The sequence below is a fragment of the Triturus cristatus genome, chromosome 5_2 (genome assembly GCF_964204655.1).
Source record: "Triturus cristatus chromosome 5_2, aTriCri1.1, whole genome shotgun sequence".
Lineage (NCBI taxonomy): Eukaryota > Metazoa > Chordata > Amphibia > Caudata > Salamandridae > Triturus > Triturus cristatus.
In genome coordinates this window covers 186,422,579-186,441,143 of record NC_140588.1, presented here as the reverse complement: position 1 = coordinate 186,441,143, position 18,565 = coordinate 186,422,579, and positions in this window count along the sequence as shown.

The following is an 18,565-nucleotide window of genomic DNA, read 5'->3' as shown; positions in this document are numbered from 1 at the left end:
GCAGGGCTGTTTCAGTGCTGCAATTTGGATGAAGCCAGATTGGAAAACATTGAGGAGATTATTGTCCATAATATGTAGGGAAAGTTGTTTCACAACACATTTTTCAGTATGCAATATGCAAATGACCTCATGACATCACGTGCTGAACTTGTTCTGGTGTCTGAAAATTACACCGGGACACCTTCAGCATATTTCTGTGGGGCCTGGCTTCTTGGCAGGGGGGACGGCGTCCAAACTGTGAAAAGAGTGGGGGGACGCTGTGTACCTGCGTGTACCCCCGACTCGAGCCCTGGGGGTATTCCCAGAATGTTACCTCTATCCCCACACACTGGTAATGCTTATTTACAGTTTTACCCAAATTATATGTATTTTCATGAATACCTCCGCAAAGAGTCAAAGGGTGACCATGGGTTCCTTTTCCTCAGAAAATACCCCCGTGGACTTTGGAGTTCCACAGGGCTCCAGCATCAGCCCCATCCTGTTTAATATATATCTGCAACCGTTATTTTCCATCATCAAGGCGTTCGGGGTGGAGCTGATTAACTATGCAGATGACACACAACTGGCCTTCTCCCTCGAAGTTAAACAGGCTCTCTCTGGAGCAGTTCCAAAGCTGCATGAGGCAGACTACGGACTGGCTACAGAGAAACTGCCTGCAATTCAACGGAGACAAAACCGAGTTGCTGTACTTTGCGCCAATAAGACGGACTCAACATCTTCCAGTGGATTTTAGGCTTGCTCCGGATGCAGCCCCACTGGTTCCAGCGGGCACAGTGCGGAATCTCGGGGTGCTATTTGGTGATAACCTCCAGCTGGACTCACAGGCAAACAAAACATCTAGCACCTGTTTTGGACTGCTGCGGCTTTTACGCCGGATTCTTCCATTGCTGCCTGCCGACTCTCGTAGCACGGTCGTTAGGAGCACAATACTTAGCAGAATGGACTACTGTAACTCGCTGTATCTTGGAGCCCCCCAATACATTCTGCAGGGGCTACAGAGAGTACAGTCAGCCGCTGCTAAGCTGGCACTTGGCCGTAGGTTTGGCTCTTCCTCTACTCAGGCACTTAGGGACCTTCACTGGCTGCCTGTTAGAGAGAGGGTCCTCTTTAAGTCCCTCTGCCTGGTTCATAAGGCAATTCATGGAACAGGCCCGGTTCCACTCCAGGAGAGATTCTTAAGGTACTCACCTGCAAGGCAGCTGCGGTCATCCACTGCCAGTCTGCTGGCCCAACCCAGGTTCAAACGGACAAGACTGGGGGGAGGGCCTTTAGCGTGGTCGGAGCCCGAAGCTGGAACGAGCTCCCACCAGAACTCAGACAGACGCAATCACTGATGGAATTCAGAAGGTGCCTTAAGACCTGGCTCTTTCCAGTAGCATGATGCCCCTGACGCTGCCCCCCTCAGTATTAAAACATCTTGCTTGGTCAGGAGCGCCTGGATACCCGCTGGGTCACAGTCCCCTCCCAACCGCGCTATATAAATAATTATACAATACAATACAATAGAGAATATCCCTCACGTTGCCCCATTTCATGCGTGTCACCTTCAGCAAGACCTGGCTGTTTAGCAACAGCAATTTGAATTTGTCGATTTAAAAAAAATTTTTTTTTACCCGAAACTTACAATGCTAAAATCAAAACTACAAGTCCCCCAATCCAACAACAGTTTATTGAAAATCAAGGACTAGCTGAAAGTGCAAAATGCAACACTGATCTGGTTAACAGTAAAACCTAAAATTTAAATTTTTGTGAAACTGCAAGACAGTGGCACCAATAGCTGTGTAAGAACGTTACACACCTCATGAATTTCTCTGCTGAGTAACACACAGAAATGCGCTTCACATTTTACCTCGAGCAGTGCATAGTATTTTAGAGGTAATTTAGAGTTTGGTGGAAAAGGCGCATTACCCTAAATTAGCGATACTGCTGCCTCTATTTACAGTGGGAGAAAGCTCTGGCTTTACAAAGCAGGGATGTGGAATTCCTATAGCCGGACGCCCATGACATATTGTTTGGGGTCAAGGGCAACAAGTTTCCATGTGTATTTTGTCCTGGGGACAAATAGGCCCAACCTCCTGCAGCACAAACCGTTTGGCTGCCAGTTTGCAGTACCATATTATGGATCAGGGAAGTGCACTGTCTGCAGTTAAGGTAATAATTTGGCCCATGCTGTTCAAACTTGTATTTATGGTTCATTAATTGAAAGCCTTTATTATTAGAGTGAGCACTCTAAGTAAATGTTGTAAGCTCCGACTTCACTACTGACAGTGCTTCCAGTATAAAAATGTGTACACACGTTTTCAAAGTGTTGCAATATGAGGCTATGTATAATGCTCCCAGAATGCTCTCTGATTTGATGCAAATATTTGCTTAAGCTTGAAAGCAAGATTGAAGATTCTTTGAATTTAAAATAAAATGTTCATAAAAAAATTAAAGCAGGAAAAAAAACATTTAGCTAAACTACTGTAAAATTTCAGGTACCATTTCTTTGCACTATTATTTAGTAAGGTGTTGATGCTTGCAATGTTTCCCCAAAAATATTCATAATGGAAAATCAGTGTAACCAGTTTCAATAAGATGATGGGAAACAAAAATAAATAAGCATTGGCAAAGCCAGTAGGTCTGAAATTGGTGGTCAGCTTTTTAGTTTTGTTAATGTGTGACTTGTTTTGGCACAGTTTTTGTAAAACCTTATTGGTGTGGGAGCTGCCGGGCCCTCACCATTACAAACATTATAAGAAACATTGGCAAAAGCAAAAATTGTTTTTTGGTTTCAAAAAGCACACACTGCCACAGTAGTTACTGGCACTGAACAAAACTACTTTGTGTGCCGATATGCTCCTTGTGAAAGAGCAGAATGCTGTCACTCAGTGAAGCGAGGTGATACAGGGAGAGGGACAGAATTTTAATAAACACAATCAACTCAAGACCAAATTAGGGGCCCAATTATTAAAGAAAGTCTAGAAAGTTCACCCATGGTATATGTCCTTGCATTAAGTGCAGCTATATGGCTTTCGTAAATTCCCCAGAATTTACAGAAGTAGGACAAGAAATAATACTCCTAGAAAATATTTGTGAACTGCATTTTAGCATGAACAAACATGCATGTGTAGATTTGCTCATGTGAAAATCTGAGTGTTTGCAAGTTCACTTTCCCTCCAACCACTTTTTTCCCCAACTCTGGAAGAAGGTTTACATCTGCCATTGTCGATAGTAAATTTCCAACATTTCTCAGTATGGGAAAACATTAGAGAAGAGTTGTTGAAAACCCTTAACACATGCAAGTTAGTAGGTTGGCACCGACTCAAAGGACATTCTAACCCTGGAACTATTGTTTACCACTACCTTCAGCCACAGTATGTAGATCTGTGGAAATGTGGCAACATAAGGGGATTGCAAGTATTCCAACACTGCTATGAGCCCTTGCATAATAAGAGAGGCTATATCAGAGATCTTATATAAATAGATTGCTGCCATAATGTGTTGCTGCACTACATGGTACCAAAGGGGCAAGTGAAATTTTTTACAGGACAAGTAGTTTTAAGAAGCAACCTGCCCAGTGGACATATTTTATTAAATTCCACACCTCTGACACAGGCTAGGCCTCCGCTTACTGCGCTGGCATACAGACTTGACCCAGTGGCCAGAGAGTTGCAGTAGCAGACCGGAGAGGTGCAGAAAAAAGGGAACAGAGCTGCAGAAAGAGGGAAGAAGGTTGCAGAAAGAGGCAAGAGGAGTGCAGAAAGAAACAACAAAAATTCGGAAAGAAGCAAGAGAAGTGCAGGAAGAAGCAACAGGGTGCAGGCTTCTTTTAATCCTCTCATTCCTAGACACTCTGTGATTTTTCCGGCGGAGCTGAAAGACAAGCATACAGAAAGGAGTGCTTACTTTTTAACCTGGAATATCCTTTTCGGGACAGCGAGGACCAGAACGCTGTGCGCTACTATCATTGGCAGCACCTAGGACACTCTTCCTGACCCCTCCCTTGAAAGCACAAAACGCCCGTCCACGCCTTTTTGCAGATGAATTAATCACCTTGTCCGAGGTAGAGACAGCATTAGGTAATTTGCTCCCAAATAAGGCTCCAGGTTTGGACAAATTGCCAGGGGACCTGTTTGGGACGCAACCAAAAATATGGGCCCCTTATTTAGTTGTTTTATTTGATGGTATTTTGCAGGGTGACGATCTGCCTCCTACTTGGTTAGGAGCAGAAATCGTGCCCATTTTAAAAAAGGGATGCCCATTAACCCCCTCTAACTACAGACCCATCAGCTTAATTGATACAACACAAAAGCTGATGGGGAGGGTTATCCTTGATAGGATCCTTGGGTGGATTGAGGAAAAGGGGATATTGTCTACACTCCAGGCAGGATTTAGGTCTGGCACCTCCACTTTAGACCAGATATTTCGCCTGCAGGTCCTGTATTGGAAAACAGCAAAAGTGGAGGGTGGCAGCCTCTACCTTGTGCTTGTGGACCTGCGGGCTGCATTTGATCTGGTCCCGCGTGAAAAACTTTGGAGAGTGCTAGTAGACATAGGCCTCCCGCCCTACTTGCTAGCCATTCTTTCGAGGCTCCATTTAAATAATTTTGCGCAGGTTAGGTGTGGAAGGTATGGTGAGCTCACAGACCAATTCCCTGTCTTAAAAGGAGTTCGTCAAGGGTGCGTGTTGGCACCAACTTTGTTTAGCCTTTACATAAATGGCCCCCTAGAACATCTGAATGGTGTGATAAATAACAACGCCCCTAGATTGGCTACAGGTAGAGTGCCCGCTCTGATGTTCGCAGATGACACATTGTTGCTGTCTAGAACATCATCGGGCATTCAAAAAATTCTCTATGGTTTTGTGGAGTTTTGTGACCTTCGGGGGTTGGAAATCAATTTAGGAAAAACAAAGTTTATGATCTTCAACCCCCCTAAGCGTGTACGCCCAAATCCAGTACTTTAAGGTACCCCCCTGGAAAGGGTCAAAACATTTATTTATTTGGGTGTCACTCTTACTGAGAATTTTGACTGGCATAAGCAGATTGCCAAATCTACGCTTAGGCTATCTCAGCTAACGGGGGGATTAAGTAAAGTTTTTAAGGAATCTACTTATAGGCCGTTTTCCCCAGCACTTAAAATATATAGCCATCAAGCAAGAATGGCAGCAATTTATGGGGCAGAACTGTGGGGGCATAAGCAGACCACGGATCTTAAAAAGGTGGAGCAGTCTTTTGCTAGAAGCCTAGTTGGGTTACCGCCTAGTACGCCATTGATCCCTCTTAGATTTGATCTTGGCTTGTCCCCAATAGAGGAGATCATAAGTGCTAGACCAATTATGTACTGGAAGAGGTGGTCTGTTCCTGAATTAGCTGATTATAGAGTAGAATTTTCTGAGATTTGGCCTACTCTTAAATACAAAACGATTCCATGGCTACAGTACATTAGTACAGTTAGTACCCAGCTCGGCTTCTCCGGATTATGGGACACCCCCGAGACCTGTTGCACTGGGATATCTAAGAATATACTCCTCTCTCAGATACGTATGTTAAACCATCAAACATTAATGAGCTCTACATCACTGGGTAGGTTGACATCTGAGTTCCTCTTAGTAAAACCAAAGCCTAAGGCTGAGGAATTCATGAACCTAATTGAACCCCCAGCAGCTCGAAAGCTGTATATTCAGCTAAGGCACGGTACTCTTCCTATAAGGTCCTTTACTTCTAAATGGTCCAAATCCAATATTGAAACTTGTCCCGCATGCACCCATAAAACTGAGAATATTCCTCATGTATTGTTCTTTTGTCCTGCCTATTCTGCAATTAGAAAATGCTGGTTGACCCCTATCTGTAAGAACTTGGGACTTTTGCATTTTACACAGGCTTGTAGGATATGGACCTATGATACTTATCCTTCTATTGTGTTTGCGGTTTCTCGTTATTTGTTTTACATGTGGCGTAGGAGGCGGAATTTTTTAACCTAATCATTGCGTTCATCGTTTTTCAAAGTTATATATTGTGATAACTTATAGCTGAACCTTTTTTTAAACATTTATGATTATTTAGTGTTCTAAATTTTTGTGTTGATACAGTTTATATGCACTTTTTATGGTCTGCTGAAGTTATAAAGTTATTACAGCAACATATGGAGGCAAGAGGGGTGCAGAAAGAGGCAGGAGGGGTGCAGAAAGAAGCAAGAGAGGTCCAGAAGGAAGCCAGAGCAGTGCAGAAAGAACCAACAGAGGTGCAAAAGGGGTAGGAGAGTTGCACGGAAAAAAGGGAAGAGGGGTACAGAAAGAGGCAGCAGGGGTGCAGAAAAAGGAAGAGAAGTGCATAAAGAAGCTACAGAGGTGCTGAAAGTGGCACGAAGGGTGCAAAAAGAGGCAAGAGAAGTGCCGAAAGAAGCAACAGAGGTACAGAAAGAGGCAAGAGTAGTGCAGAAAGAGGGAAGAGAGGTGTAGAAAGAGGCAAGAGAGTTGCACAAAAGGGGAGGGGGTGCAGAAAGAGGCTCGGGGGCACAAAAGAAGCAAATGAGGTGCAGAAAGAGGCAATAGGTGCAGAAAGAGGCAAGAGAGGCGCAGAAACAGGCAAGAGAACTGTAGAAAGAGATAAAAGGTGCAGAAGTAGGCAAGAGAACTATGGAAAGAGGCAAGAGAGTTACAGAAACTGGCAAAAGGGTGCAGAAAGAGGGAACAGGTGGGCAGACTGAGGCAAGAGAAGTGCAGAAAGAGGGAAGAGCTGTGCAGAAAGAGGCAAGAGGGGTGCAGAACGAAGCAACTGAGGTGCAGAAAGAGGCAAGAGAAGTGTAGAAATAGGCAAGAGAAATACAAAAACAGGTAGGAGAGGTACAGAAGGAAGCTACAGAAGTGCAGAAAGGCAAGAGGGGTGCAGAAAGAGACAAGAGAAGTTCAGAAAGAAGCAACAGGTGCAGAAAGAGGCAAGAGAAGTGTTGAAAGAGGCAAGAGAGGTGCAGAAACAGGCAGGAGAGGTGAAGAAAGCGGGAACAGGTGGGCAGTCTGAGGCAAGACAGGTGCAGAAAGAGGGAAGAGTGGTGCAGAAAGAGGCAAGAGGGGTGCAGAAAGAAGCAACATATGTGCAGAAAGAGATAAGAGAAGTGTAAAAAGAGGCAAGAGAGGTACAGAAACAGGTAGGAGAGGTGTAGAAAGAAGCAACAGAGGTGCAGAAAGAGGCAAGAGGGGTGCAGAAAGAGGCATGAGAAGTGGATAAAGAAGCACCAGAGGCAAGAGAAGTGTAGCAAGAGGCAAGAGAGGTGCAGAAACAGGCAGGAGAGGTGCAGAAAGAGGGAACAGGGTGTAGAGAGAGGCAAGAGAGGTGCATAAAAAGGGAAGAAGGGTACAGGAAGAAGCAAGTGAGGTACAGAAAGAGGCAAGAGAGGTGCAGAAAGTGAAATAGATGAGCAGAAAGGCAAAAGAAGTGCAGAAAAAAAGAAAGGCACAGTAAGATGCAACAGAAATGCAGAAAGAGGCAAAAGAGGCGCAGAAAGAAGCAAGAGTGGTTTACATACCATTAGTACCAATTTAAGACCCACATTTAGCAATGAGTAATAGGTGACCATTCTAAGTTTGCAAAGGGCCTTCCACCATGCTGTAACACTTGTCGCTGCATTTTTCGTAGCGTTTGAGAAGTTTGTTCAAATCTGCAGATTATGCAGCAGATGATGGATTATGTGGTAAATGGGGAAAATGTATAATTGTGCGAATGTTGGTGCAGCCAAACAGTCGCATAATTCCAGTGGTCCTGCTCATACCTCCAACTAGGTCCCGAAGTGCTCCTCAATGGTTCCTTCTTTTTTTTGTCTCCTTGAGTTTATAGTTTAGCTTCTATGAAAAGAGGAAGACTAAACCTGAAGTTACCACTCCACAACACAGACTACCATACCACATAATTACTGTCCATAACACATAATCTCACTCTACATAATTCCTATACACTAAATACCACATACTTTCTATCCACATAATTTCACTGCTCAACATACCATATAATTCCACTACACACAACTTACATCCACACCACTCCCAAAAACATGAGTAAAAAACTTTTACATTTACACAATGCCAATAGCCGTAACTTTCGCAAATGCGAGACCTATTACATTCCAAATGTTTCTTTAACTAGTAGTGGCGTTAGCAGAGTGGTGGAGAAAGGGGGCTGGGCCTCCGACCAGTGCTCTGGAATTCCGCGGCATAGGACTTACAGGAGGTACCAGGAAGGCTTCTTGCCCCCATAGTCACTCAGGAATAAAGTGGACTTCCTCCCCCAACCAGTAATGTGCCAGGAGGCATGTTTGCAGAGTGGTGGAGAAAGGGGGTGTGGCCTCCGAAGACTTCTTAGCAATCCCACTGTATGGGACTTATTGCAGGTAACAGGAGGGGTAGTTGGCCCACCAGGACATTCTTGGGGGCCAACTACCCCTTCTATTACCTCCAATATGTCCCACACAGCAGGATTGCTAAGTTCTCATAGCAGGCCATGCCCCCTTTACCTTGGACGGGGATTGAAGTTCCCTTCGCTGCTGGGGGTCCTTAGGGGCCAACTAGCCTACTGTTACCTCCAGTAAGCCCCACACAGTGAGATTGCTGAGAGGTGGACAGAGGCCACGCCCCCTTTTTATACCACTCTGCAAACGCAGCTTCTGGCGCACTGCTGCTTGGGGGATGAAGTCTACTTTAGTCCTGAAGTCCTCAGGACACAAAGGGACCTCATCACCCCACCAGCAGTGCGCCAAGAGGCGCGTTTGCAGAGTGGTGTGAAAAGGGGCATGGCCTCAGACCACCTCTCAGCAATCCCACTGTGTAGGGCTTACTGGAGGTACCTGGTGAGCTAGTTGGCCACTAAGGACCCTTAGTATTCAGGCGGGCTTAATCCCCCAATCCAGAACGCGCCAGGAGGTGCGTTTGCACAGTGGTGCAGGGAGGGGGCGGTGCCTCTGGCGAGATGCTGGCTTTTTTAAAATTTGGTTGTTGGAAGGGGGGCTGTGTGGCCCCCCGTCCCTTAATTATTTAGGGCCTGAGCATTTTTTTTTTAAACGGGAGGAGACCGCGTGGCCCCCCTTCTGAGGCCAAATTTGGGCCCAGGGGCCAGGCCTTATTTATTTTTTTAATAATAATTAATGGGAGGGGGGCTCCCCTTCCCTGGGCCACTTTTGGACACGGGGACCCCATCTCTTGGGGTCTGGCCTTGTTTTTTTTATTTTTTATTTTACCTGGGAGGGGGGCCGCATGGCCCCCTCCCCTGGGCTACTTCTGGCCTCGGTGACCCCATCCCCCAGGGCCTGGTCTCGGTTTGATTTTTTTTTATTTTCCCAGGAGAGAGGCCACATGCCCCCCTCCACTGGGCCACTTCTGGCCCCGGGAACCCCATCCCCCGGGGCTGGCCCTCACATTGGGGACCACGGGGGGAGCCCCGATGCCCCTGCAGTCCCAACCGGCTTCCCACCTCCTGCAGGAGCCGGCATTGCTTATGGACAAGGGGAGCTGCTAACATGTAGCTCCCCTTGTCCAAAAGCAATCTGCTTCGCTTCATGGAAGGGAGAGCAGGTTTTCTGCTGTTGCTTCCATGAAGCGAAGCATAGTTTGCAATGACAGGGCGGGAGCAGCTCTCCCGTCCTACCTTTGCAAACTGCAATGTCCCGGGGGGTAGGCACCCCAGGACATTGCTGCTAAGGAGGGCTCCAGGAGGGGGGCCGCGCGGCTCTCCTCCCAATGTGCACATTGCCCCGGGGAGGTGGTGGTCCCCGGGGATCCACAACTGACCACCGTATTGCCATACAGAGTGCCCCGGGGAGGTCCTAGTCCCCAGGGCAGTGTGGGGGGGGGGCTCGAGCCCCTGCTAATTATTTGGGCATTGCCCCTGGGACTTGGCCCACCAGGGAGCTTAAAGAAACAAAGCATGGGAGCCTGCACTTCATTTTTATACATTTTTTTGCCCCGATTCGCTCACCCAGCACAAATTCTTCCTATGGGGTCAGGATGTCTCTACCCTGCTCCCTTTGTTTTTTGTCTCTTTTTTTACTGTTTTCTTGTGACTCAGTTTTACTGAGTCACAAGCTGGATGCCAACACTTCACGGTTTGGAGTGTTGACAGCCAATCAAAATGAGGCTTGTGATTTTACATTTCTCAAGAACTACTGAATGGATTTACACCATTTAAAGCAAAGAGTGCACTCTGGAACAACAGCTACCTCTCTGCCAAATTTGGTGTAATACCGTTCAGCGGTTCAGGCTGTAGCCGCGACAAAAGTTGCTATGGAAATTAACATGGAGGAAACGCATTTTAGGACCCCCATTTTTTCTTTGCCCCTGCTTGACGAATCACCCCGAAACCTTCAAGACAGGAGCTGACCGGAGCACTTCATTAGTTATGAAAATTTCGCGAAGATTCGTCAAAGATATTGGAAAATCAATAAATGCTTTTCCCGAGGAAACTAGGTCCTAACTATAACTACCTACTGGCGACTGCCACTAGGTTATATATATATATTTATATATATATGTATATATATATGTGTATATATATATATATATATATATATATTATCTACTGGCGGTCGCCAGTAGATAGTTATAGTTAGGACCGTGTTTCCATAGGAAATCTCAAAATTCTATTTTGAATAACTTTGGCATCGGTTGACGAATCTTCGCGAAAGTTTCAAAACTAATGGGGCGCTCCACTCAGCTCCTACCCTGAGAGTCTCGGGGGGATTCGTCAAGCGAGAGCCGAGAAAAAGGTGGGGTCCCAAAACGCGTTTTCCCCATGCATTTTCCCATAGGACCCTTAGTCGAAGGTACAGCCCGAACGGCTGAACAGAATTACTTGAAATTTGGCAGAGAGGTAGTCCTCAGGTCAGGGATGTGCCTTTTGCATATATGGAGTCAATCTGTTCAGTAGTTCCTGAGAAAATTGCAGATAAAAGCACATACATATCTATAGCCGCGCACCGTGCGTGCACCCTAACGTGCACAAGCGTAATTCTGATTGGTTGTTACATGTCACTCAACGTTCGAATCGGTCGAAATCAGGAAGTGTCGGACACCATTTTGTTTGTTTTCAGTGCGAGAGTGGAAAAGGAAGGTGGCGAACGTGAAAAGGGGGCAGGGTAGAGAGTTCCTGACCCCCTAGCCTTGGTCAGGGGGTCCCTGAAGGACCCCGAAGGCAGAAAAAAACATTAAAACATTTTTTTTTTTAAATCGCGGAGGTGCGCGCACGGTGAAAAACCATTAAAAAAAAATAAAAAAAATGTTAATACGTAGTTTATTGAAAAATAAATATATAAAAAAAATTATAATACATACATAACTTCTTAGCATTTAAAAAGCCGTACAAATTCACTGAAAAAACCATAGGTTTCACACACGTTATAGTTAGGAATTAGCATTTAAAAAACCTTGTAAATTCACTTAAAAAACCATAGGTTTCACACATGTTATAGTTAGGTGGATATTTCACTCGTAAAAAAACAATGAAATTCCCCCGTTATAGTTAGTTGAGATAACTATAACTCGCACGACCGCCACTCTATCACAAGGATGATGTCATCAGTGATGTCATGAGTGATGCCACTGACCATGTCATGAGTGATGTAATATGTGACGTCATGAGCAGAGGATTGCGGGCGCGCGAGTTATAGTTATCTCAACTAACTATAACGGGGGAATTTCATTGGTTTTTTACGAGTGAAATATCCACCTAACTATTATTATGGTGAAATAAACTCCTAGGCAATCTTAATATAATAGTTCAAAATTCTATCCTATTACGTTATAGGGAAACAAGAAAGAAATTCATAAAAATACTATAGGGGTTATCCACCTAACTATAACGTGTGAAACCTATGGTTTTTTAAGTGAATTTGCAAGGTTTTTTAAATGCTAATTCCTAACTAACGTGTGTGAAACCTATGGTTTTTTCAGTGAATATATATATGTATATATATATATATATATATATATATATATATATATATATACACACATGATATACACTTTTTGAATTTTAAACGAACATCATATTTCTAAACTCCTGCAATGTGTCTAAAAATAAAGGTGCTTCTAAATTTAAGCTTTGAAGGGCAACCTAGTTGCTTTATTTCTTAAACTTAAATTAACCTTTAAATAAATGCATGTCTGTTTATTTAGCATCTTCTTAATGTTTGTTTTGAGTCGAGTCTAGGGCTGCTATTGACCAGGGGACCACATGTAAAGGTCATGAGGGCCGCATGTGGCCCCTGGGCCGTACTTTGAGTATAACTGATCTAGAGGGATACAACAAACTACAAGAGGGCTTTCCTCCAACTACCCAGCTGACCAGGTGCAACTGAACCATGCTTTTGGCTTCTGCCTGGCTCACAGTGAGTCTCAAAGGTGAAAGCAAACATTGCATATCCCATTGGGGCTTGCAAATTCATTCCAGACAGGCCTTATCCATTTGAAGCCTGTTGCCGCTAGATTTTATATAATTGATTCACCGTTGGTGTCCGTCAAATGGTTGGGGATCCCTGAATTAAATAATTCACAACCTGCGATAGTCAACGGCGTCTAACTGCGGCGGTTCAGGAGACTGAAATTAATCCAGGAGCAACTTCTCACAAAGGCTGCCGAACTCACAATGGGTACAACCTTGAGCGGATGTGGGATCTGCTAGTTCCACAACAACTAGAATGGATGTAGGTGCACACACAGGCTGTTGTTAAAGTGGCTTTATTTTCGCACATGGGTTTCAGCATATTGCTTTCCTCAGTGCGTTATGGCCACATCCGATCTGCACAGTGATAGTCATTTAAATTGTCCAGCATTCTAATTGACTGAATCCGGGGCCAATGGGGAGGCAGCAATCATCCTTGTGAGTTGGTGACAGATTGTCATTTACGCCGTCGCAAATTCAATTATGGGTTTCAATGCCTCAATTACACATCCTGTCCCAATGTTTTCCTGCACGCCGAGCAAGACCAACCACGCCAGTACTGCCACCTCCCAATATCTCCCCGTATGAGCAGCAGCGCCCTATGGTAAGTCTGTGCATTCAACACCCCTTGTCTGCCGCTGGATTATACATTATAGATTCGCCGTGGGTGTCCGTCAAATGGCTGGGTATCCCTGAATTAAATAATTCACGACCTGCGATTGTCGAAGGCGTCTGACAATGGCTGTTCAGCCAGACTTAATTTTATCCAGGAGCAACTTCCCACAAATGCTGCCGAACTCACAACGGGTGCAACCTTTAGCGGACGTGGGATCCGCTTGTTCCACAACAACCAGAAAAGATGTCGGTGCACACACGGACTGTTGTTAAAGTGGCTTTATTTTTGCAGATGCACTTCAGCATATTGCTTTCCTCAGTGTGTTAAGGCTACATCAGATCTGCACAGTGATAGAGTCATTTAAATTGTCCAGCATTCTAATTGACTGAATCCAGGGCCAATGGGAAGGCAGCAGTCATCCTAGTGTGTCGGTGACAGATCGGCATTCACACTTTCAATTATGGGCCTCAATGCCCCAATTACATATCCTGTCCCAATGTTTTCCTGCACGCTGAGCAACACCAACCATGCCAGTTCTGCCACCGCCCAATATCTCCCTGTATGGGTGGCCATATCATATTGTAAGTCTGTGCATTCAACACCCCTCGTCTGCCGCTGGATTTCACATAATAGATTCACCATTGGTGTACGTCAAATGGCTGAGCATCTCTGAATTAAATAATTCACGCTCTGCGATAGTCGACGGCGTCTAACAGTGGCGGTTCAAGCAGACTGAAATTAATCCAGGAGCAACTTTCCACAAAGGCTGCCGAACTTACGACGGGTACAACCTTGAGCAGACGTGGGATCCGCTTGTTCCCCAACAACTAGAAAAGATGTAGGTGCACACATGGGCTGTTGTTAAAGTGGCTTTATTTTTGCAGAAGCATTTCAGCATATTGCTTTCCTCTGTGTGTTATGGCCACATCAGATCTGCGCAGTGGTAGAGTCATTTACATTTTCCAGCATTCTAATTGACTGAATCTGGGGCCAATGGGGAGGCAGCAATTGTCCTAGTGTGTCGGTGACAGATCGGCATTCACGCCATCGCAATTTCAATTATGGGCCTGAATGCCCCAATTACACATCCTGTCCTGATGTTTTCCTACATGCCGAGCAACACCAACCACACCAGTCCTGCCACCGCCCATTATCTCCCTGTACGGGCGGCCACACTGTATGGTAAGTCTGTGCACTCAACACCCTTCGTCTGCCTCTGGATTTCACATAATAGATTCACTGTGGCTGTCCGTCAAATGGCTGAGCATCCCTGCCAAACTCACGACGGGTACAACCTTGAGCGGACATGGGATATGCTTGTTCCACAACAACTAGAAAAGATGTAGGTGTTCACACGGGCTGTTGTTAAAGTGGCTTTATTTTTCACAGACGCCTTTCAGCATATTGCTTTCCTTGGTGCGTTAAGGCCATATCAGATCTGCACTGAGATAGTCATTTAAGTTGTCCAGCATTCTAATTGGATGAATCCGGACAATATATATTATTTTCATGGCCAAACATACGCGCAGGGAGAGACCTTGCTCACTTTGCCACTGGATTCAAGCAAGCCTGGCTGAAGACGGCTGAAATGCCAGAAACCGGTCCTAGGAAGCTTGTTTCCGGTCCAGGGAAGACATGGCTTGGCAGTTTGGGCTGGACTGTTCCCATGAGGCACAGGGTCAGACTGATTTGCATATGGCCATGTCTGAACTGGGGTGGCAGAGTGGGCTAAAGAACGGTGATGGATTAAACCCAGATCAGTTGACTGGGGGTGAGTGCTTGCAATGTTCAACACTCCGTCCATCATTTCCTTTGGTTTTTGCTTTGTTCGCCATAAGTTGGCAGGGTATGCTCAGACATGAAGTCCCTTGCTCACTTTGCCACTGGATTCAAGCAAGCCTGGCTGAAGACGGCTGAAATGCCAGAGACCGGTCCTAGGAAGCTTGTTTCCGGTCCAGGGAAGACATGGCTTGGCAGTTCGGGCTGGACTGTTCCCATGAGGCACAGGGTCAGACAGATTTGCATATGGCCATGTCTGAACTGGGGTGGCAGAGTGGGCTAAAGAACGGTGATGGATTAAACCCAGATCAGTTGACTGGGGGTGAGTGCTTGCAATGTTCAACACTCCGTCCATCATTTCCTTTGGTTTTTGCTTAAAAAAAACATAGACATTCACTGAAAAAAATAAAGGTTAAAGGGACGGTATAGTTAGGAAATAGAATTAAAAAATCTTAGAACTTCACTAAAACAATAAAGGGTACAGGGACGTTTTTAGTTAGAGACATAATTAACATACACAAAACTAAAGAAATTTAGTAGTTATAGTTATCTCGAGAAATAATAACTCATGGCTTAAGTTAACTATAAATCACACTCTCACCATGCACTGCTAATTACCCTACATATTACATCACTCTTGACATCCTCTATGACATCATTGATAACATGAATACAACATTTGATGTAAAATTATTGATGAGAAAACTGTGCATGGCGGGGGCCGGAGATATATTTACCATAAAGCATGAGTTATAGTTATTTGAAATAACGCTAACAATAACTGTCAAAATGTTGTGTGTGTAAATTGTGAACCTAACTATAAAGTCCCTGTAGCCTTTGTTTCTTTAAGTGAATATATATAAATGTATATTTTTATGCTCAACGTATGTAGATCAGTGCATAGTGTACATATACGTTATTTGATTATATGCTTATGGGTCTTTGTTTTATTTTATTTTATCTATCACAATGTGGAAGTATGATCATAACAATTGTATCTATAAGTGCTTCACTATTGAAATGTTAGGGAAAATATAAAATAAAAAATACATGAATATATATAAATAAAAAAACATAACATTTTAAAAATGCATTCAATTTTCCTCGCAAAATAATAAAAGTGCATACATAAATTGTTTTTTGGTACAACAACACTTGAAAGTCTGAGTTTCTAACTATTTATCCATGCTTGCACATATGGGACTTTATATAATGCCACTTTATATCTCTTTGTTATGTGCCATATACATGTGTACCTTTCTATGTAGTTATGTATCTTTATATTTATAACTTTACTTCTACTGTAGAAGAAAAAAGCTTCAACATTTACCAATGCGCTACTTTATATCTCATCCTATACCTCTCTCAATATATCTTCTACCTCCACTCTCTGACTGATACCAAACCTCATTGTACTACTATGAGCTCCCTACTTACCCTTTCTATCCCTCATTTGACTCATCCCAAACCTCATTTTACTACTATGGTCTCCCAGATAACACTTTCTAGACTCTTCCCTCCTCTATCCCTCCTTTATTCTGTTCAATCCAATTAACAGACTCACACGTCCACCGCTCAGATTAGCAATTTATATTTCCCTATTCTAATCCACCAGTAATCCATTTTGGACTCCAGAATAGCATGCTATTCACCAAAAAGCATTTCAACACTTTAGCAGGGGTAGTAAGAGTTTTATACATACAAGTACAATATATACATATATATGTATAGGACCATGTTTCATAGTAAATTGATTTTTTGAGTTGCTAATAACTTTGGCACCATTTCACAAATCTTCACAAAAAGTTTCAAAACCATGTCTCATCCACCCCAGCTTCTTTCTAGAACGTTTCGGGATGATCCATCAAGTGGAGGCTGAGAAAAATAGGAGATCCCAAAACATGTTTTCGCCAAGCAATTTTCCATTTGACAATTAGAAACAGCTACAGCAAATAAGCTGAACAGAATTCCCCCAAATTTGTCAGAAAGCTCTGGCTTGGTCCAAAAAGCTTGCTTTTTGTGCTATAGTGCACAATATGTTCAGTCGTTATTGAAAAATTAAGGTTAAAACTATATGCACATTTAAGGCTGTGGAGAATCCATGGACTCTAATAATAACATCTGTTTCACTGCCACCACTTCAACAAATATGTAGAAGCAGCCATTTTAGGGCTAAGGGACTAAGTCCCCGGTCCTGGAAAAAGTTTTAAAAACCGTATATAAGGGTGCAGTGTATGGATGCAATGACCCTCACAAGAGGTGGGGGGGGGGGGAGGTGTCAGTGGGGAAGGGTGAGGGGAGTACCATGGGCCAACATTTTTATATTTTTCGATGTACCACGGATCGGCCGCGCTGTTGAGAAAAAGCATGACGGGCTCCTGCCCTTTCAATTTTTAAACCCTAAGGGTCGTCCAGGGCCCAGGGAGGTGGCACATCAAATATTTTAGCACAGGTGGGTTGTGCAGTCATCCTTCCAAAGCCAGCTTTATCACTGGTGGCACTCAGTTCAGCGATCTTTGTTGGCATCCCCCTCAAAAACCTCATTCTCCACAAATGTCCTCACTTCCACTCTCCGCAAGTGCACCTCATCTCTCCATAACCCCTCTCTCATGTGCATTTAATTTGTTTTATAGCGCTACTCATACCACTGTAGGGTGTCAGAGCACTTTACATCACTCGAATATTACAAATCATACGTGTGTAAATCAGTCTGTTGGAAATGTTACATTGACAATGCGGATTACAAGGTGTAGGAGTCATGTTACAGATACTAGCAGGCAGAATAATATAAAAGTGTTTGGTCTGAATATGCACAAACACAGGATTTAGCTTGTACCATAGTGGTTTACTAATAAGAATGTATTTCTACCCAAATTATTCCTTTTTGGCAACATTAGGATAATGAAAGACTAGGGAATAAAACATAATGTTCTGACCTATACCATGCAGTTTGCATGCATCACTTTGATGACAGTTCATAGCTCACTGTGCTATATTAGGATTGTAACTTACGAATAGCAAGTAACAAAAGGATTGAGGAACTTCAATTTTCGATTGCGATCGTATCGACCCGCCATTTTGTGCTCCGCCACCATCTTGTGTTGCCCTCACTCAGGCAGCACGACGGTCGAAGTCTTTTTCTGCTTTTTCTGCAAGCTTCGTGTCAAAATCAACCTTCTGCCTCTATTTGCAAAGCTGGTGTTAGGTTTGGCCGAGTACACTAATCCCTGTCTGGTTTTTCTAATTCCCGTCTCAACTATCTGTTGGCTCACACTATTCTTTTCTGACTTTATCTTATCGTCTGGCCTTCGCTGTCCTCTGCTAGCATTCTCTCATTTCACAACTGTCCTCCAATACACACAAACGTATCTCGCCACCTGCAAGTTAGTTGCAGATCCGTTAATAAATTAGTTTAAAGGAGGGGTGACAAACACAGTTGAAGGAAAGGCTTCTTCGAGTCATCTGACACTTGTTTTTAAACTTTTCCTATTGGTTCTGTCCTGTTTTCCAACTTTCCTTATTGGCTCTTTCTTATGTACTCTGGGTGTGTATTTGGTTAATGTATATTTTACATATATGCTATAAAAGGTTGTACGCCACGGAGTGAAGTGGCAGTCTCCTGAGAACCTACCTCGTGTACTTCTGGGACAACTGTACTAGCTGCAGCTAATAAATCTGATCTTTTACGCCGACAGAGTGTCCCCGTGTCTCTGTGTAGCTAAGCAGGAGAACCCAGGAGATTAAGGCATACCCTGCGCCGCCAGGT